The sequence below is a fragment of the Colobus angolensis genome, unplaced genomic scaffold (assembly GCF_000951035.1).
Source record: "Colobus angolensis palliatus isolate OR3802 unplaced genomic scaffold, Cang.pa_1.0 Scaffold42, whole genome shotgun sequence".
Taxonomy (NCBI): Eukaryota; Metazoa; Chordata; class Mammalia; order Primates; family Cercopithecidae; genus Colobus; species Colobus angolensis.
This window is the reverse complement of record NW_012117599.1, coordinates 5697696-5719900: the sequence shown is the minus strand read 5'-3', so window position 1 is coordinate 5719900 and position 22205 is coordinate 5697696. Positions and strand designations below refer to the sequence as shown.

At 45.2% G+C, this 22205-nt stretch overlaps 2 pseudogenes; both read left to right on the top strand.

The window, feature by feature from the left end:
* Positions 1–3176: 3176 nt before the first annotated feature.
* Positions 3177–4679, top strand: LOC105522220 (annotated as a pseudogene).
* A 10517-nt stretch (positions 4680–15196) lies between these two features.
* Positions 15197–15944, top strand: LOC105522162 (annotated as a pseudogene).
* The last annotated feature ends 6261 nt before the right edge of the window (positions 15945–22205 follow it).

Here is a 22205-nt window from a genome sequence, read left to right as displayed (position 1 = left end):
TCTTTATAAATTACTCAGCCTCAGGTAGTCTGTTATAGCAATACTAAAAAGACTTAAGACAATGTCCATATTCTGTTATAGCAACACTAAACGAACGAAGACAATTTCAGTCACATAGCAGTCACATTCTTCTTTGTAGCACTTGTATGACAGCATTAATTGTGCAAGTGTTGGTGCCTTCTCCATTAGACTACGCATGATGAAGGTAGAGATAATGTCTGTCTTGTTCCATGATGTAACCTCAGAAACTACCACAGGGTCCAGAACATAGTGTGTGGTCAATAAATATTTTAAATATGTGATCATGAAAGCTATTCTTGAATTTGAGGACATCTTTTGGAGTACTTTTTAAAATTTTATTTTGGGGTGTCTGCAATCTTCTAGGAGAAAGGAAACAAATCTTATAGTCTATGTCACCCTTTTAAAATTGCAATGTTTGTCTATCCTCAAATAGACATTAGCGTGTTGCAGTAATTAGTGCTGTCCTGTATTTTGCTATTTTTACTACAATAAAGGAGATGCCAGGGAAACTCCCCTTGTGGGTCCTGAGTATCCAATCAAATGTTGCCTTATTTCATGACGTCTTCCTTTTGGTCTTCAGACTATCCCTTAAAGTGGCTCAACCTAACTGTAGGCCACAAGTCATATGAGGGGTCTTCAAAAAGTTCATGGAAAATGCATATAATGAAAGAACTATGCATTGGAAATGGAAATGGAAACTATGGTTTCCATTTTCTGCACCAAAATAAACTCGTACTAACTTGTTATAACATGTCTGAATGGCATCTAGTTTGAAGCACTAGGAATGGTGTTATCAGGTTGTAAAAAGCCCCTATCAGAGCAACATGAATTCTGCTAAAACTGAAGCAAGAACAAACATCAAATTTATGGTGATTCTTGGGTAAAAAGGATGGTGAAATCATTGATGCTTTATGAAAACGTTATAGGAAGAATGCTCTGAAGAAGTCAGTAGTTTATGAACAGAGAGCTCATTTTCAGAAGGAACAAGATGATATGGAAGATGAAGCCCATAGCAGCAGACCATGCACATCAATTTTTGAGGAAAAAATTCATCTTATCCATGCCCTAATTGAAGAGGACCAATGATTAACAACAGAAAAAATATCCAACACCATACACGTCTCAGTTGGTTCAGCTTACATAATTCTGACTGAAAAATTAAACTTGAACAAACTTTCCACTTGATGGCTGCTGAAACTGTTGCACCCAAAACAGCTACAGAAAAGAGCAGAGCTTTCAATGACAATTTTAAACAAGTGAGATCAAGATCCTGAAGCGTTTCTTTGAAGAACTGTAACAATTGTAACAGGAGATGGAATGTGGCTTTACCAGTACGATCCTGAAGACAAAGCACAATCTAAGCACTGGCTACCAAGAGGTGGAAGTGGTCCAGCCAAAGCAACAGTGGACTGGTCAGGAGACTGTCATGGCAACAGTCTTGCAGGATGCTCAAGGTATTTTGTTTGTTGGCTTTCTGGAGGACCAAAGAACGATAGTATATGCTTATTTTGAATGTGTTCTGAGAAAGTTAGCTAAAGCTTTAGTGCCCAGGAAAGCTTCACTAGGGAGTTCTTCTCCATTATAACAATGCTTCTGCTCATTCCTCTCATCAAACAAGGGTAATTTGGTGAGTGTTTCAGTGGGAAATCATTAAGCATCCACCTTACAGTCCTGATTTGGCCTCTTTTGACTTCTTTTTTATATCTTAATCTTAAAAAATTCTTAAAGGGCACTCATTTTTCTTCAGTTAATAAATGTGAAAATGACTGTATTGACATGGTTAAATTCTCAGGACCCTCAGTTCTCTGAGGGTTGACTAGATGGCTAATATCACTTACAAAAGTGTCTTGAACTTGATGGAGTCTATATTGAGAAAGTTTATATTTTTTATTTTAAGCTGTTAATTGCAGTTTTCCATGAGCTTTTTGAAGTCTCCTTGTATACAAGATGGTGCAACATGTAATAGTGCAGTAGTTTGATTTTAGTTTCAAATGCTAGGTCTGAATTAAAGGCGTGTGAATGGCTGTTAGTGATGCAATCTGACTGTGGTTTATGTGTGCATGTGTGGGCCAGCCCCGAGTGCCCAGCCTGTCCTCACCACAGTTATGACTGCTCCCAGCTAAAGTCTCAGAGGAAGCAGATCTTGAGCCTCCCCAACCTAGACTACTTTTTTTGTTTGTTTGTTTGTTTCCTAGATGGAATTTTGCTCTTGTTGCCCAGGCTGGAGTGCAATGGCACAATCTCGGCTTACTGCAACCTCTGCCTCCTGGGTTCAAGCGATTCTCCTGCCTTAGCCTCCAGAACAGCTGGAATTACAGGTGCCTGCCACCACTCGCAGCTAATTTTTTTGTATTTTTAGTAGAGATGAGGTTTCACCGTGTTGGCCAGGCTGGTCTCGAACTCCTGACCTCAGGTGATCCACCAGCCTCGGCCTCCCAAAGTGTTGGGATTACAGGCATGAGCCACCATATCTGGTCTGGCCTGGACTATTTTTGTGCACTGCCCAACATCTGCTGGTGGAATTCTCCCTTGCTATGGACTAAATGTTTGTATCCCCCTCAAATTTATATGTTGAAACCCTAATTCCCAATGGGATAGTATTAGGAGGTGGGGCCTTTGGGGAGTAATTAGGTTTAGATGAGGTTGTGAGGATGGAATTCGTGTTCTTATAAGAAGAGAAGAGATACCAGATCGCCCGTCCTCTGCATGTAGGGACACAGCGAGATGGTGGCCATCTGCAAGCCAGGAAGCAGTGCCTCTCCAGGAACCACATCAGCCAGAACCTTGATCTTGGACTTCCGGCCACTAGAACTATGAGAAATAAATTTCCATTGTTAAAGCCATTCAGTTTATGGTATTTTGTTATAACAGCCCGAGCCATCTAAGACATTTCCCAGCTCCCCTTTCCATAAATCTGCCCTGTATTCTCCCCAGTCTAGGGGCTGTCTACTCCCTCCCTGGCTCTAGGTGGAAGGCAGCTGTTGAGTTTACTTTTGTTTAACTCTTATCTGGTGATATTTTGTTGCCTAAGGGCTTACTCAGAGAAAAACAACCTGTTCTTAAACTCAGCCTCAAAAGTAGAAAATTACTTTTTAAATAGAGAAAGCATTCACTTAATGTGGCTTTAGACATGCACTGTAGCCACTAGCCTAGCCATGGGCCACCAAGGCCTCCTGTTCCTGCTCCTGGCTTTCCTGGTGCCCTGGACCACCACAGCCCGCCAGCTGGCCTTAAGGGCTCTCGGCAGCCTGCACTCGCCAGCCAACCCCACATCCCACCTGGCTGTTGCCAAGAACGACTCGGTTCTCCACTTCCCTCGGAGGGTTGACCATTTTGGATCTAATACTGTGAAAACTTTTTAACAGCAGTATCTAATAGCTGATAAATACTGGAAGAAAGATGATGGGGATGTCATCTGGTTCTGCAATCATACGTGGTTCATGTGGGATGGGGCTGAGGAACTGAAAGCTGTGTTGGTGTATGCGGAACAGCGATACTGCGGACAGTCCCTGCCCTGTGATGACCTGTTCAAGGTTTCTGGACACTAGGATCTCTGCCATCAGAAAAAGTTCTGGCTGATTTTGCAGAGCTAATCAAACACTTGAAAAGAACAATCCTAGGAGCTGAAAATCGCCCTGTCATGGCCCTCTAGGGCCCCTATGGTGGCATGCTTGCAGCCTAGTTCAGCACGAAATACCCTCATATGGTAGTTGGAGCTCTTGCAATTTCTGCCCTTATCTGGCAGTTTAAGGATTTGGAACCTTCCGGTGTATTTATGAAGATCATAACTACAAATTTTAGGAAAGGTGGTCCATATTGTTCAGAGAACCTCCGCAGGTCCTGGGATGCCATTAATCGACTCTCAAATATGGGCGGTAGTTTGCCATGCCTTTCTGACACAAGACCTTTGAAAGACTGGATCTCTGAAACCTGAGTGACGTGCAGTGGTGAGCTATCCTTATGCATCTAACTTTTTATAGCGTTTGCCTGCTTGGCCTATCGAGGTCATGGACCAATATTTGAAAAAACCCAATATATCGGATTCATTGCTGCTGCAGAATATTTTCCAAGCTGTGAGTGCATATTACTTAGGTCAGGTGAGTCATTATTCAGGTCAGGTGACATGCCTGAATAGTTCAGAGGCAAGAACTAGCAGTCTGGGATTCCTGGGTTGGAGTTATCAGGCCTGCACAGAAATAGCCATCCCTTTTTGTATCGATGACCTGTTTGAATTTCACTCGTGGAACTTGAAGGAGTTTTCTGGTAACTGTTTTAAACAGTGGGGTGTGGGACCAAGGCCCTCCTGGATCACTACTGTGTCTGGAGGCAAAAACATTAGTTCGCACATAGACATCGTTTTCAGCAATGGTAAACTAGACCCCTGGTGAGGAGGTGGAGTAACCAAGGACATCACAGACACCTTGGTTACAGTCACCGTCTCTGAGGGGCCCACTGTTTAGATCTCTGAGCCAACTTCGGTTGAGCCAACTTCGGTGGTGAGATGGCTCATCACCATCTCAGAGGGGCCCACTGTTTAGATCTCTGAGCGAACGTGGGCCTTCGGTCCCGTGTCTGTGCTGTTAGCCCCTTCCCCGGAAGTCAGACACATGAAGAGATGGATCAGAGATTTCCACCACAGTGCGGGAAAGCAGTGCTGAGAAACTTTTGATCATTTTTAGTTTCTTCTTTTATGTTCACACCACCCACGTTCCTGTTCACTTCCGTTTTCTACATGTAGTTACTTTCCCTTGTTCCTCGCTCAATTTGATGGCACGGAGGGGAGACAGAACAGAGGGTGACGGTGGTGACAGCAGCCATCCCGGGAGTGTGATTTCCTGGGCTCCTGCTGACTTCGTGCCACCTCCAGGAAGATTCTCTTCCTGATCGCTCTCCCACACCATCAGTGGCCCTCATCGCTGGAGCAGAGTGAAACTGCGTTTCACAGAGAAAGAGTCATTTCCTGTGTTTCTCTGCAAGCAGGGATTTCTCCTTGGTTTTGAGGTTGAAGTCTCTTTGACCCATTTATAAGTCCCCACCCTCCTCCGCCCCCCGAAAAGGAAAAGCAGACGATAGATAAAAATGATGTAATTGCAGCTGGTAGGATGTCTGATGCCAATCCAGGAAATGGGAGCCATTTCTTTTGTACTGGATTTAATGATTTAATGACTTTGAACTGTGCTGTAAATTTTTTTCTTTTTTTCGGTAGAGATGGGGGTTTCGCCATGTTGCCCAGGCTGGTCTCTCAAACTCCTGAGGCTCAAGTGATCCGCCCACCTCGGCCTCCCAAAGTGCTGGGATTACAGACATGAGCCGCCATGCCAGGCCTGTGCTTTAAATAAAGAATAAGCCTGGACCTTTAAAAAAAACAAAAACAAAAACAAAAACATGGCTTTACATGGCTTTACAGGCAGAGCTCACACTTACCACCCTTTTAAATTTCACCTATTATATTGATATACTGCAGTTGACTAAGTCATTCCCCTATTGTTGTTCTGCAAATTATTTCCAAGTTTTTGTTACTACAAATAGAATAGCAGCAACCTAGACATTTCAATACTGATTGTTTTTCTCTAACTTTTAAATATTTCCTCAAAGCTTCCTGGTTAAAGAGTATGAGTTATCTCATGGCCTTTTTTTTTTTTGAGACAGAGTCTGGCTCTGTTGCCCAGGCTGGAGTGCAGTGGTGTGATCTCAGCTCACTGTAACCTCCACCTCCCATGCTCAAGTGATCCTTCCACCTCAGCCTCCTGACTACAGGTGCATACCACCAGAGTTGGCTAATTCCTAAAATTTTTTGTAGAGATGGGGTTTTGCCATGTTGGCCAGGCTGGTCTCTAACTCCTGAGCTCAAGTGATCCGCCTGCCTCAGCCTCCCAAAGTGTTGGGATTACAGGCGTGAGCCACCACGCCCAGCCATCTCACTGCTCTTACAGCAAAGGCCACATTGTTTGCAAAAGCCACTGTGATGTGTAGGGCACCAGTGACGTGCAAATGAGCCTGCTCTCTCTCACACTTACCAGTACTAGGTCTTGTCATTTCTCTTTATTTGAAGCAGTTTAAAAGATACTTATTAAGCCCTTAGAATTATTTAATCATTCATTTCTTTCTATGCAGAGTTATATTGTGATGAACAAAATGCTAACACTCAGAAATCAATTCGACAAAACAATTTCTGATTATTTTGCCAACAATCAGAAATCTCTGCCTGAAGACCCACAGATTCAACTCTGCCATAGCCCTTTTCCTGCTCTTGAGTGTGCAAGTTATTGGTTTTTAATATCAGTTTTACTTGAAAGGATTTATGAGGACAAATGGTGAGTGACAAAGCAAACAAACAAATAGATAAGCAAGGAAGTATTTCCTTTTCCAACACAGGCCTCCTCAAAGTCACTGCGTTCGTTGCAGGCCATCTAGTGGATCCACGTGGGAAAAAATGCCCAGCGCCGAGGGAGGGGAGGGAGGGGAGGGAGGGGAGCCACTTTCCCAGGTGAGCGCAGATGGGGCAGGCTCTCTAGACACAGGACGCTGACTTAGGGTCCTGTTTCCTCAGAGGAGGAAGAGTTGCAGGTTCCCCAGCTCCCAGCAGCTCCCCGTGTACTATCATTCCACATTTCCTGGGGAGATGATCTGGCCAGCCTCTTCCTGGCAGGGGTGTGTGGGAACCAGCCGGGACTGGAACACAGTTGTTAACATCTACTTATGAAACTGCTTAAAGCTGGGGGCTCAGTGAAAGGCACGACTTTCTAGCACAGAAAATGCCCCATAACTTCCGTAAGCTGAGGGGTCAGTGTTACAGGCTTTTATTCCTTCGCCAACCATTCATTTAGTCGCCTGTAAACGAGCAATGCTGTGTGCATTCTGCAGGTGGTTCTAGCTGGGGCTGAGTCCAAAGTAGAGGAAAGGACTTAGTTGTGAAAAACCAGTAAATGGTAGATGGCAATGAGACGAGCATGGGGCCACTGTAGAAGCAGAGAAGGGTCCGTGGAGGAAGTGGAATTTTGTTTTTCCTCATAAGCTTAATTTTGGCTTGATTTAAACAAAATGATACATACTTATAAAAATTGATAAAAGTAAAATATGAATAGTTCCCTCATTCCCTTATGCACTTCCATTCCGGAGAGGTGACCACTGTTTAGAGTCGACTTGGCATAATTAATTCCAGGAGGTGGTTTTTAAACTGAGTCTTAAAGGATGAGATTTGGTCAGTGGAGGGGGTGGGAGAAGAATGATGTGCTGGGACTCTGTGGAGTGGGAAGAGTGAACTATAGATGGGCACAGTCCCATTATCATTGTGAAATTCTAATTGTCTATTATCCTCAAATCCCTTGAGTTTCTGGCAGCCTTCATCATTTAATAAAAAAAAGAAGAAGAAAAGAAAAAAAAAAAGGAGGAAAAAAAGAATTCATTCATTCCAGACACCTGAGTTCCTTCAGTTTTTTTTTTTTTTTTTTTTTCTTTTCTTCTTTGGTTTGACACTGAGTGAGCCCAAGACAATGAATCATAAGGCTTCACCTCATGAATGCTCTATTGCAAGACCTTTGACTTTCAGAAATTTTTCTATTGCACTCAGATCCTCTGGCAACTTGATATTTTCCTGCACTCCCTGGCCCTTGCTGGGAAGGGTGGCATTTATTTACCTGCAATTGTGGGGGGTTTTGCTACGCAGAAGCATGTACTTAACTCCCAATTCAGTTACTCACAGCCTCATTCTTTGTAGACCTCTGGACTAGTTTCCACACTCTTCTCCCAGACAACCTATACTTACCTCTGTCAGAGTACTTAACAATCCATATTGAAAATGGCTATTAATTATTTGGCCATATGCAGACCATAAAGTCCATGAAACCTGTCTACTCACTGTGGTAGGCCCAGTGCCTAGGAGCTCAAATATTTGCAGAATGAATGTATGAGTAACGAACAACCAACGTCCTAGAGGAAGTCTTCTATTGTAGGAGTGGCTACTGCGTAAGTCTATTAGCCACCGTGCACAAGGAATAAACGGATAACTCACTGCCAGCTCAGCACTGCTCCCCACACAGGAAGCCTGAGGTTGGCCTCCTTTGTTGATGCCCGACTCATTTGTTCTTGAGGAGCATTAGAACGTTCTGGGATCACACTGCTCGCTGCATGACACACATTCTCTCCAACCCTTTTCCTCCACCTCTTCCCCAGTCAGTGGTGACCCATAGTCAGCACATGCTACAAAATCATCCTTCGCACATGGATGGCATCACTCCATGGCCTGTGCTTACCTCCCCCTCCTGGAGCCTCAGAGGAAGCCAGCCTGCTGCACAGAGTGTGGACAGCCCAGTCACAGGCAACTGCCCCAGCTCCAGGGTCCACACTGACCCCCTAATCCACACTTCCTGTTTCTCTTTTCCTTAACTCTTCAGTTTCTTGATGTCCTCCTCATGTCTGCCCCAGGTCCTCTGAGCTAGTCAGGACAGGCTAGGTGCTGCTGCAATAACAAGCATCCCCCAAATCTTGGTGACCCCATACAGTAAGTTTGTAACTGTCATAGGTCCATTGCTTGATGTGCAGCAAGTTAATACGCCAAGACATTGGGTCACAGCAGAGAAAGTGGTTCAATCATAGGGCTGATGAATGAGGAGATGGGAGAAACCCTCAAATCTGTGTCCCTGAGAAGTTAGTGTTTTTAAGGGTTTCAGAGCGGGCTGAAGTGTGGAGAGAGTTGATTGGTAGAAAAGTGCAAGGTGAAGTCATGGGATGGGGAGAGGAAGAAGCTGTATTCTCATGATGATTTTGCTTCTCTGTGGGGGTCTTCGAACTGGTTGCTGTCAGTTGTTCCACTGAAATTTGGGATCTGGAAAACATCTTCTGGAATTCTTAAACAAAAGCCTGTGACTCTAACACCAGAGATCCTATCTGTAGGAACAATGAGGACGCGAGAGCGGTCACTATGCAGTGCTGCGTGACTTTCCCTTATAAGGAATTGGGTCAAAGAGCAGCCTGACACTGGGTGCAGTGGCTCATGCCTGTAATCCCAGCATGTTGGGAGGCCGAGGAGGGTGGATCACTTTAGCTCAGGAGTTTGAGGCCAGCTTGGGCAACATAGTGAGACCCTGTCTCTACAAAAAATAATTTTAAAAACTAGCCAAGTGTGGTGGCATTTGCCTGTGGTCCTAGTTTCTCGGGAGGCTGAGGTAGCAGGATCACATGAACCCAGGAGGTTGAGGCTGCAATGAGTCATGATTATGCCACTGCACTCCAGCCTGGGCAATAGAGCAAGATCCTATATCAGAAAAAAAAATAGTGCATCCTGATTAATGCTTAATTATAACTATATTTCTAACCAGAATGCTTGTCAATCATGTGAGGATGGCTTCAAGCTTATTTCTTGCTGGTCCGACATGTCTAACATGGGTTGGCAGGGGATTTCTACAAACATTTAAGGACCCAGGTTGATGAAGATTTCTCCACACCCAAGTCCCTGATCACTGTGGCACGAGAAGAAGGCAATGTGGCAAATTGCACACAAGCCCCCAGAGCTCACATTTCAGGGCCACGGCGAGTCACGTGGCCAGGGCTAATTTCAGTGGGTGCGGAGAATTAAAATTTTACCATGAACCAGAAGGAGAAAAGAACCGGAAGAGTTGTGGATGGTTTTGTGACTGCAGCCTCTCCTCTTACTGACAGTGTGTGGGGATCCGTCAGCCCTGCTGACCTTGGCTGTCCTTCCTGGCTCAGCTTGGCTCGCTCCTTCCATTTTAATCCACCCACGGGTTACAGGGGAAAAAAAATTTCTCTGGCTGCGGAAACCAACCACTACTTCCTGCCAGAGGAAGGAATCGATCATCATTCATGGGAGATGAGAGTCATGTTATGAAGCAAAATTCTCACAGAATTCTCAAACACTCACTTAAGCCTGTAATTTTTACTCAGCCAGTCCCACAAACATTTCTCAAGCCCGTATTATGTACCAAGGACCCTGGGAGTTGCTGGGTTATACATTTTAACCCCACACAGTCCTGGCTCTGAAAGAACTCTGATACTAACATGCAGGCAGGCACATTCAAAAACCTCCCAAACGAGTCTTGCCTTTGCAGGGGTACCGATGGGGCTGGAGGAAGACATCCAAGGGGAGCCAGTGGGGAGAGTCAGCGTGCGTCTCTCAGTCTGAGCTCAGGAGCTGATAATGTTCTCTTCAGCAGAGAAGTTGCATCCAGGAATCTTACCATTGCCTGCTCTGGGCAGGCAGCATCAAAACGCGTCACTTTTAACAAACCAAGGCCTTTCTGAGAGATGCCAGTGACTGATGTGGTGAACGGTCTTAGCGTGGGTTCAAGTCTCAGCTTCTCCACTTGCAAGTGAATGGCTCTCTGGGCTGTTTTCTCATCTCTAAAAAGTGATGTTTTTGTGAGGATTAGATGAGACAATGTCTGCAAGGCACTCACCACAGTCCCCTGAAGGTAGCGGCAGCCAGGCAGCATTTGCCTCTGCTGACATCCGTGAGGCATGTCTAAGCGTCTGCAGTGGGTGCCCAATGTACTTGACGCTCAGAGAGGGTTCCTTTTTATCACACATGCCCCATTTACAACAAAATGTTTTTAGTAATAATCATTGTATTCATCCATTTTCACACTGCTGATCAAGACATACCTGAGACTAGGCAATTTACAAAAGAAAGAGGTTTACTGGACTTACAGTTCCACGTGGCTGGGGAAGCCTGACAATCGTGGCAGAAAATGAAAGGCACGTCTCGTATGGCAGTGGCGGGCGAGAGAATGAGAGCCAGGTGAAATGGGTTTCCCCTTATCAAACCACCAGATCTCTTGAGACTTATTCACTACCATGAGAACAGTACGGGGGAAACCAGCCCCATGATTCAATTATCTCCACCTGGTCCCTCACACAATCCATGGGAGCTATGGGAGTACAATTCAAGATGAGATCTGGGTAGGGACGCAGAGCCAAACCATATCAGAAATGGAATGACCAATAATAATGGCCAGACTAATGCAGTTAAAGTTCCCGTTCACTGAACTTTGTATATATAATCATAAGAGTAAAACTTAAAATATAAAATAAATACCCACTACAACAAAGGAAAGATGCAATGGATTCATGCTTTTTAATTACATTAATTTTTTAAATATAATGAGGAAAACTATGTACCTAAAAACTGGTCTTTCAGCCAGGCATGGTGGCTCATGCCTGTAATCCCAGCACTTTGGGAAGCCAAGGCGGGTGGATCACCTGAGGTCAGGAGTTCTAGACCAGTCTGGCCAACACAGTGAAACCTCCATCTCTATTAAAAATACAAAAATTAGCTGGGTGTGGTAGCGCATGCCTGTAATCCCAGCTACTCAGGAGGCTGAGACAGGAAAATTGCTTGAACCAGGAGGCGGAGGTTGCAGTGAGCCGAGATCGCGCCAGTGTACTCCAGCCTGGGAAAAAGGAGTGAAACTCTGTCTCAAAGAAAACAAAACAAAACAAAAACAAAAACAAAACAAAACTGGTCTTTCATGGCCGTGAACAATATTAGAGTTGAACAGCAATTGAACAAAAAGCAAGATGAATAGAAAAAAATGTATGTCAATTTTAAATATTCACATTTTCAAATATTTTTCAAATTTAATAATGTATTTCACATATGAAGAATTCGCACATGACAGATATTGTACTTTCAGGTTGCTTTTCTGTTTCATAGAAAGTACACTATCTCTGTCACGTGCAAAGTTTAAATTTTAAACATAAGTCAAAACTCCGAGTGATTCCATAGAATGGCACAATTGTAGTAACTCAAATTGTTTCTTTATCTTTACAGTCACTCTATCACCAGTGTTCATTTCAAACCTACTACTCAAATGCAGGAATATGTAGTTTCACAAAAACGAGACACGAACTCAAAGTGAACTTTCTCAAAAGGAACGCAAAGCAAACTTACTCTCCTAAGAAACAGATGTAGCGAGTCCATGCTAATCCAGGGCCAACTGTATAATTGCAAGTTGTCTGAATTAACTTCCATCTATGAAGAATTGTGGCAGGCAGAATTCTAAGACGGTCCCCAAGATTTCCAGCTCCTGGTCTACAAGCATCTTCTCCATCATCGAATCAAACATTAATATGGGGACTGCTCTGAAGGACTTTGCAAAGATAATTAAGGTCCGAAGTCCGTTGATGTTTTAGGAAGACTATCCAGGTGGGCTTGGCCAAATCCCACAAGCCTTCCCGATCTGGTGCAGATATCAGATACGTGGGAAATCAGAGATCTGAAACATGAGAACTATCTGACACATGTGACTGGCTCGAGGATGGAGAGGTCATGAGGCAAGGAATGTGGGTGGTATTAGGAGCCAACCGCAGCCCCAGCCAGGAGCCAGCCAGCAAGGAAAACTTCAGAACTAAGACGACAGCAAGGATCTGAATTCTGCTAGTAACAAGGATGAGCTGGGAAGTGAATTTTCCCCCAGAACCTCAAGGTGAGGACTCAGCCTGGCAGACGACATAACCTTAGCACTGGGTCCCACAGCAGAAAGCCCACTGTGCCACACTGCCCTAGACTTCTGACCCATAGACCTGTAAGCAACAGGTGGGTTTGTTTTAAGCCACTAAGTTTGTGGCAGTGTGTTATGCAGACACGGAAAAAGAATACAATGGAGAAGTAATACGAATATGTTAAGGTTTATGCAAATAGATTAAAAATCTACATGAACTATAGCCATTGTATAGAACTTAAACTAAAACAGATGTTTTCATAGGGAGGAAAATTGTATCACTGGCTTTGTTTAGAATTGCCAAAGCACAGTGATAATTAAAAGTGGACTTTTAGTCAGTTTTATTATTACTCTAAAATTCTTTATGGACAGTGGCCCCAACTCCCTACAGCTGAGGGCTGCTCCCTTTGCTCTGCCCTTGGTCAGCCCCTGGAACCCAAAGAGAGGAAGAACCTTCTAGCCCAGGCAGCTATTTAGTAGCAGAGCAGAAACCTAATCTGAGGCCCCTTAACTCCCAGCCCTTCCTTTATTAGGTGGACCTTCATTAAATTGAGGCTGCACGTGTGTGGGGCAGAGTTGTGCCAAGTCTTGTATAGGTTTTCTGATAACATTCTTAGTAAGACAACCAGCTAGAATCCACTAGGAATCACTAGCAAGAGGCTGCAAAGTTTTGTCCAAAATGAACACCTAATTGATGGAATACTACCCCAACCAAAATGGGGCCAAGGAGATTGTCATCTGTCTTAGTCTGCTCAGGATGCTATAACAAATACTATAGACTGTGTGGCTTAAACAATAGAAATTTATTTCTCACAGTTCTGGAGGCTGGAAGTCCAAGATTAAAGTGGTGGCTGATTGGGTTGCTGGTGAAGCCTGTCTTCCTGGCTTGCAGATGGCCGCCTTCTCCCTATGTCCTACATGGCAGAGAAAGAGTGCACTCTGGTCTCTTCCTTTTCTTATAAGGACACCAGACTCAAGATTATGAATTTGGAGGAGACACAAGCTTCCAGTCCATAGCACCATCATCTGCCTCTGGACTGGCATATGATTTCAGACCTTTTCAAGGAGGTACTATTTTTATTTTATTTTTTAGAGAAGCTTTTTTTAAAAAAATAATTTCAACTTTTATTTTAGATGAAGGGGGTACACACGCAGGATTGTTACATGGGTATATTGCATGATGCTGAGGTTTGGGACATGATTGATCCCATCACCCAGGTAGTGAGCATAGTCCCCAATAGCTAATTTTTCAGCCTCCACTCCTCTGCATCCCTCCTCCCTCTGTAGTCCCCAGTGACTTATAAATGAGAACATGTGCTCTTAGGTTTTCTGTTCCTGTATTAGTTCACTTAGGGTAAACAGCCTCCAGCTGCATCCATGTTGCTGTAAAGAACATGATTTCATTCTTTTTTTATGGCTGAGTAGTATTCCGTGGTGTATACAACACATTTTCTTTATCCAGTGCAGATGTACTATTCTAGACTTGCATAGCTGGAAAGGAACTTGGAGATCTCACAGGTCTCCAAGACAGCTGGGTTCTCAGAGCTGCTTCTGTACTCCGCCAGTGGCCATATCACACATCGGGTTTCCCATTCTGAGCACCTTCTTCCTTGCTGTGTGATATGGTCAGGTTTTGTGTCCCCCCCCAAATCTCACCTTGAATTGTAATCCCCAGGTGTTGAGGGAGAGACCTGGTGGGAGGTGATTGGATCATGGGGGCAGTTTCCCCCAGGCTGTTCTCGTGATAGTGACGGAGTTCTCCTGACATCTGTTGGTTGTATAAATGGGGGCTTTTCCTGGGCTTTTCACTCTCTCTCTCTCCTGACAAAATGTGAAGATGGTCCTTGCTTCCCCTTCTGCCATGATTGTAAGTTTCCTGAGGCCTCCCCAGCCATGTGGAACTGTGAGTCAATTAAAACCTCTTTCGTTTGTCAATTACCCAGTCTCAGGAATTTCTTTATAGCAGTGTGAGGACGGACTAATACACTGTGTTTCTTCTAATTAATTAATCACACTGGACATGCAAGGGTCATTTTCCCACTTGCTTCAGGGACCACGGAGCAAGCTCCAGAGTGTCAGAGGGCCTGGGGCAAGCTGGCCACCCCTCGCACAGCACAGGGCCACAGCACATTTGTATTCAGAGATACAGTGATCACATTTATGGGTATTTCTGTCACAATTCAGCTTCGAGGCAGAGTTGTGGTTTGTCAGTTATACGTAGTTTGAAGGCATTTTCCATTTAGTTTATAGATGTCTCTCAAATCTGTGAAACTGGTGACCCCTGAGATATCCCTGGACTCCTAGTTTAAGAAACCCTTTGTTAAAAGTTAAGTGCTGTATCTCCCAGTGACAACTGTACCAACGTGTTCCAGTAACATACAAAGATGCAAACTGTCAATGGAATATTTGGGCAACGCTTGGTTTTCCAAATAATCTTGACTATGTTGCGTATTCCGTCTTTTTCTGATTACTGTCCATATAACAATAATAATAATAGATAACATTTGCGCCCGTTTTCCCCCTTTTGGGTTCTTATGGCTGATCCCAAAGAATGAAGAGCCCACATGGCCCAGCTTTTATGTGAATCCCTCAAAAAGCACAAAAAAGGGGTCCAATTTTATAACCTACACCAGAAATTCTCAAACGTTTTGGTCTCACTCTTTAAAATTATTGAGGGCTCTTTTTCCAGGCACCTCAGAGGCAATCAGCGCTTCAAGATGAGGCTGAATGTCTCCTTTCTAGCTGTCGGCTGCCAGAAGCTCCTTGAAGTGGACGAGGAATGCAAACTTTGTATTTTTTATGAGAAGCATACAGCCACAGAAGTTGCTGCTGATGCTCTGGGTGAAGAATGGAAAGGCTCTGTGATGGGAATCAGTGACAGGAACGACAAACAAGCTTTCCCATGAAGCCGGGTGTCTTGACTCATGGCTGGGTCTGTGTGCTACTGAGCAAGGGGCATTCCTGTTACAGACCAGGGAGAAGCGGGGCAAGAAGCACAAAGCTGTTTGTGGTTGCGTTGTGGATGCCAATCCGAGCTTTCTGAACTTTGTTATTGTAAAAAAAAAAAAAAAAGGACAAAAGGATATTCCTGGACTGACTGATACTGTTGAGCATCACCGCTTGGGACCCAAAAGAGTTAGCAGAATCCACAAACTTTTCAGTCTCTCTAAAGAAGATGATGTTCACCAATCTGTTGTTAAGAAAGCCCTTAAAGAAGGCAAAAAATCTGGGACCAAAGCACCCAAGATTCAGCTGCTTGTTACTCCATATGTCTTGCAACACAAATGCTGGCGTATTGCTCTGAAGAAACAGTGTACTAGGAAAAATGAGGAAGAGGCTGCAAAATACGCTGAACTTTTGGCCAAGAGAATGAAGGAGGCCAAAGAGAAACTCCAGGAACAGATTGCCGAGAGATGCACACTGTCCGCTCTGTGAGCTTCAACTTCTGAGTCCAGCCAAAAATAGGATTCTTTTGAGTAACCAATAAATAAGACCAGACTCCCAAAAACCAAATGAAATACAATTGAGGAACTCGAGAGTTTCTGTGTATGTGCCTCTTCCATCTAACGCTGTTTACTTTATGGTACGGTTTGGCTGTGTCCCCACCCAAATCTCATCTTGAATTGTAGCTCCCATAATCCCCACGTTTTGGAATTATGGGAGGGATGCGGTGGGAGCGAATTGAATCATGGGGGCAGTTTCCCCCATACTGTTCTTGTGGTAGTGATAAGTCTCAGGAGAGCTGATGGTTTTATAAGGGCTTTCCCCTTTCACTTGGCTCTCGTTCTCTCTTACTTGCTGCCGTGTGAGACATGCCTGCCTTCTGCCACGATTGTGAGACCTCTTCTGCCACGTGGAACTGTGAGCCCATTAAACCTCTCTTTCTTTATAAATGACCTAGTCTTGGGTATGTCTTTATCAGCAGTGTGAAAACAGACTAATACACTCTGTTAGAAATTAGAGCTGAGAATTTAAAAATTATCATTATTAATTCACTTTAAAAACAATAAATCCATTGGTTAATTAACACATTTTTATTTTTAAAAGGCTGCATTAAAAAAACTTTAACAGAAAGAGTAGAATTGTTTTACATTTTTGCAAATCTTTTTAATGTCTGGCTTAATAGAAGACAGCTGGGTTCTCAGAGCTGCTTCTGTACTCCGCCAGTGGCAACATCACACGTCGGATGGCTTCTAGTACACTCCACTGTATGGTCGTGAGGGAGGGAGTAAAAAAGGCAGATAATAGCTTCCTGTCACGGTGAAAATACCTGCAGGCATGCAGGTGCCCTGAGGGTCCCAGGGACACAAAATCTTCAACACATCTTGAAAACCACTGACCCAGCCTCTCTTCAAATGCGTTTTCCTCTTCTTTCCGATTCTCTCTCCTCTGAAACTACTCTGGGGTTCTCACTGTGAGGCCATGCTTCCACCAATCCAACAACCAGTGGGGCAATATTTTCCCGTGTCTCTACATCTCCCACACTCTCTGCACTGAGTAGCTCTACTTAGCCTTTTTCTGGTTTCTTTTTTTTTTTTTTTGGTGCTTCTGCTATCACTCAGATGGTCACCCAGTCCTTCATTTCCATTCACCTCTCCTGTCCTCTCATCTTTATCTTTCCTCCCATTCTGTGTCACAAAAAGTCCACAAACTGGTCGGGCATGGTGGCTCAAGCCTGTAATCCCAGCACTTTGGGAGGCCGAGACGGGTGGATCACGAGGTCAGGAGATCGAGACCATCCTGGCTAACCCGGTGAAATTCCGTCTCTACTAAAAAAATACTAAAAACTAGCTGGGCGCGGTGGCGGGCGCCTGTAGTCCCAGCTACTCAGGAGGCTGAGGCAGGAAAATGGCGTGAACCCGGGAGGTGGAGCTTTCAGTGAGTGGATATCACGCCACTGCGCTCCAGCACTCCAGTCTGGGTGACAGCGCGAGACTCCATCTCAAAAAAAAAAAAAAAAAAAGTCCACAAACTGGGTGGAAAAGGCAGTTCTTTATTTAAAGTAGAGGAGAGGTCAGACATGGTGGCTCAAACCCAAAATCCCAACACTTTGAGAGCCTGTGATCAGCTTGGGCAACATAGTGAGACCATGTTTCTGCGAAAAATAGAAAAAAAAATTAGCTGGGTGTGGTGGTGCATGTCTGTAGTCCCAGCTACTTGGGAAGCTGAGGTGGGAGGACCGATTGAGCCCAGGAGTTAGAGGCTGCAGTGAGCTGTGATTGCGCCACTGCACTCCAGCCTCCGCGACAGAGAGAGGCCCTGCCTCTAATAAATAAGTAAAGGAGAGGAGAGCAGAGTCGAAGCTGAGCAGGCAAAGATTGAATTCCCTTAGGGGAGAAAAAGGGAGGTAACAATTTAATCAGTTTCCTTTCTGTCAAAAGGCTAAGCTCTAAGTGGTTTGAATCCTAATAAAACACTGGGCTGGGCATGGTGGCTTATGCCTATAATCCCAGCACTTTGGGAGGCTCAGACCGGCGGATCACCTGAGGTCAGGAGTTTGAGACCAGCCTGGTCAACATGGCAAAACCTTGTCTCTACTAAAAATACAAAAATTAGCCAGATGTGGTGGTACACACCTATAATCCCAGCTACTAGGGAGGCTGAGGCAGGAGAATTGCTCGAGCCCGGGAAGAGGAGGTTGCAGTGAGTCGAGATGATGCCACTGGACTCCAGCCTGGGCGACAGACCAAAACTCCATCTAAAAAAAAAAAAACAAAAAAACTAATAAAATATTGCTCTATCAAATCCCCCCTCCCTAGCCCCTGGGGTACCCTGTGTGTACCCCTATCATGTTCCCCACCTCTCACATCCCGTTGTTCTTGCCTATTGGTCTCCCCCACCCTGGCTGGACTGTCACACAGTGCCTGGGGCCATAAGTATTGAACAATGCATGGATGCACCCAAGAGCAAATATGAGACAGACGGGGGTTTCCCCTTTGTGGTTATTTCACTGCGTCTTCACCTGTCTGGGCCCCCACTTCAGCCCCCGGAGTCTAGGACCCAAGTCTAATGTACCACTGCACCTCTGTGCACAGTGCCTGGCACATGGCAAGTGTTTAGTCAGTGTCCACCGAATGACGAGGAACACACCTGTTTGAAGGCTTCAGCCTTGGTGCCAATATTACCTGAACAGAATGTCAGTGGCTGCCTCATTTTCCCCTTGGTTGCCCACCACAAACTTAAAACTCGTAACTTCCGTGTCCCAAATTGTGAACGTGCTATTGGTTTTGCTGCAAATGAAGCAAATGAAGAATTTTGCCTTGGCCCCATCTTCTTTGAGGCCAAAGTCATTAAAAGCATCTGTTCCTACACATGGAGGTTCCAGTCAAGATTTGAGCAGATAATGATGCAGAAAACATCTGTCTCATAAGAATTTGAGAAAGATGAGGGGAAAGAGGTTGAATTTATAGCGCCTTAAATAAAAGAATATTTCCCCATCCCACTTCTTCCCCTCCTTGTTTATGATACAAACCAGGTGACTGAACCAAGTGCCATTGAAAGCTGGGACCCCAGTCCGAGGGAACCGACACTTAGATGGGGAAATGGTGGCTCAGGTAGCCATCGGAGGGCCAGGGGGCCCCGTGCAGATGTTGGGGGGCTGTCTGTGCTTTTGCACACATCTGCCTCCCTCAGGAGGGCCAGGTGGGCCTTGGCTCCCACTTCTGTGTCTCTCCCCTGGCAGAGGCAGAGTGAAGCCGAGTGGGTGCTGGGAACGAAGCCCAGCTGAGCCCCAGGCCTTTCTCCCGCATCCTCCTCTTTCACCCTCCCAGTGATAAAAGACACCCCCAAATCAGATTAAAATGACATGTTTTGGTGGTTCCTATAACTCAAAGGACGTTGCTCTATCTCCTTTCCTGAAAGTTGTCATCTCTGTGAAGCCCCAGATGAACTTGGATATTATGTCTGTCTTCGCTCTTTGAGGTGGGCCCACTGTATTCTGGGGTGAGTTCCATTATCCCACCTTTGCCAAAGTACACAGCAAGGGTCAAACAGAGGCATCTGGCCTTAAGTAGCAGCTTCTGAGTCCCTTTTCCTGCAGGTCTAAATGGCCAAAAAGAACCCTGGTACTTACGTATTCATCTCTTTATTGCTGGCTTTCATTGGGTTGCTGTTGAGAGAGCTTTGTCAAATGAGTTCAGAGGTAGGTTTATTTGCAAACTTATTTATTTATGTTTATTTTAACTTATATATTACTTAAACTCTCCCCACCATCTCTGTGCCTTTTTAAATTGCATTTTAAAAATGCTAGGCTGGGGGCGGTGGCTCATGCCCATAATTCCAGAACTTTGGGAGGTCAAGGTGGGAGGATCACTTGAACCCAGGAGTCTAAGACCAGCCTGGGGAATACAGCAAGACCCCATCTTTAGAAAAATTAAACAAAAATTAGCCGGGCATGGTGGCACTCACCTGTGGTCCCAGCTACTCAGGAGGCTGAGGTGGAAGGATCGCTTGAGCCTACTGCGGGGAGAGGTGATTGCACGACTGCACTCCGGCCTGCGAGAGGGAGGCTCTGTCTCAAAAATAAATAAATAAATAAATAAACAAACAAATAAATAAATAAAGGATGCTAGATGAGACGCTCATTAGTAAAGGGTCTGGAGATGGGGCGCGGTGGGTGTGGGACCCCCAGGGCCACTGTTACTATTTTTTTGGAGGAGGAAGTGTAGTACTCCAGGCTGTTCATCATTATCTCGAGGAGGATGGATCACAAATCTTTCTGCTTCCCTTCAGGCCACCAGATTCGTGGTCTGAGGATAATGCAGAAGTAACGAAATAAAGGGAAATGAGAAAAGGGAACAGGAAGCCTTTCCCTCGGATTAAAAGGAGGTGGGGAGGTGGGAGGAGAAACTGGGAGAAAAGCAGAGTGCCCCTGGCCACATGGGAGAGAGGGAGAGGCTCTGTTGCCTGCTCCTCAGGGGAGTGCCTGATGCTGGCAGCGGGCTGAGCAGGGCTCACTCCATGTGGGGAGTCAGTCGGTCCAGCAGAGCCTCCCCCAGGTATACACAGCTACCTCAGACCCAGGAACAAGGCTTCCAGCTCCAACCCCATCTCACACCAGGAATTCTCCCACCCAGGACTTCTCCAGCCTCAGCATGCATCAAAATCACTGTGAGGGTTTGTTGAAACACAGTGGGCTGGGCCCCACATCCCAGAATTTTTATTTTTTTATTTTGAGACGGAGTTTCACTCTTCATGCCAAGGCTGGAGTGCAATGGTGCTATCTTGGCTCACTGTAACCTCCACCTCCTGGATTCAAGTGATTCTCCTGCCTCAGTGTCCCAAGCAGCTGGGAATACAGGCATGCGCCACTATGCCCAGCTAATTTTTTTGTATTTCCAGTAGAGATGGGGTTTCGTCATGTTGGCCAGGCTGGTCTTGAACTCCTGACCTCAGGTGATCTGCCCGCCTCGGCCTCCCAAAGTTATGGGACTACAGGCATGAGCTACCACCGTACCCAGACAACCCTCAGAATTTTGAACTCAGGAGTAGCTGTGTCCCAGTCAAGCTGGAGTAGATAGAGCCTGAGAATGTGCATTTCTTTCTTTCTTTTTTATTTGAGACGGAGTTTTGCTCTCGTTGCCCAAGCTGGAGTGCAATGGCGTGATCTCGGCTCACCCCAATCTCCGCCTCCCGGGTTCAAGCAGTTCTCCTACCTCAGCCTCCCGAGTAGCTGGGATTACAGGCAGGCACCACCACGCCCGGCTAATTTATTTTTTGTATTTTTAGTAGAGATGGGGTTTCTCCATGTTGGTCAGGCTGGTCTCAAACTCTCGACCTCAGGTGATCCGCCCGCCTCAGCCTCCCAAAGTGCTGGGATTATAGGCAGGAGCCACCACTCTGGCCGAGAATGTGCATTTCAAAGGACTAAGAATGTGTATTTTTAAGTCCCTGGTAATATTCATGCTGCTGGTATGAAAAGCACACCTTGAAAACCATATTGCCGCTCCCCAACCTCACAGTTGCCTGTGTACCTGTTTCGACCACCAGATTTTGCCTGGTCCCCATGGTATCACCTATGTGAACCTCCCCTCACATCTCCATGCCTCTTCTCCTGGGCATCTCGAGGAGTGTTGAGGACAGAACCCTCTTTCTCTACCTGCTCTTGGAGTGGAGCTGAAGCAGTTTGAGAACTTCCCCCTGGGCAACAAGTATTAGTTCAGCACTTATTTATTTATTTTTTTTGGAGAAGGAAGCTGTTTCTGTTTATTCAAAATAAAACGTTTGCAGTTGCCCATCAAAGCTTTATATGGTTTGCATTAAATGCTGAAGATTCAATCCATATATATAAACTTTGAGCACTTGTGTTATAGTAAAATAATAAAATGTGCCATTTTAACCACTTAAAATGTACACTTAAAATCGTACACCTTAAAAGTGTACAATTCTTCTTCTGGGCGCGGTGGCTCACACCTGTAATCCCAGCACTTTGGGAGGCTGAGGTGGGTGAACTACCTGAGGTCAGGAGTTCGAGACCAGCCTGGCCAAAATGGTGAAACCTTGTCTCTACTAAAAATACAAAAATTAGCCAGGCTTGGTGGCACGTGCCTGCAGCCCCAGCTACTCAGGAGACTAAGGCAGGAGAATCACTTGAACCCTGGAGGCAGAAGTTGCAGTGAGCCAGGATTGCACCACTGCACTCCGGCCTGGGCAACAGAGTGAGACTCTATCTCAAAAAAAAAAAAAAGTGTACAATTCGGTGATATTCATTCAGTACATTCACAATTT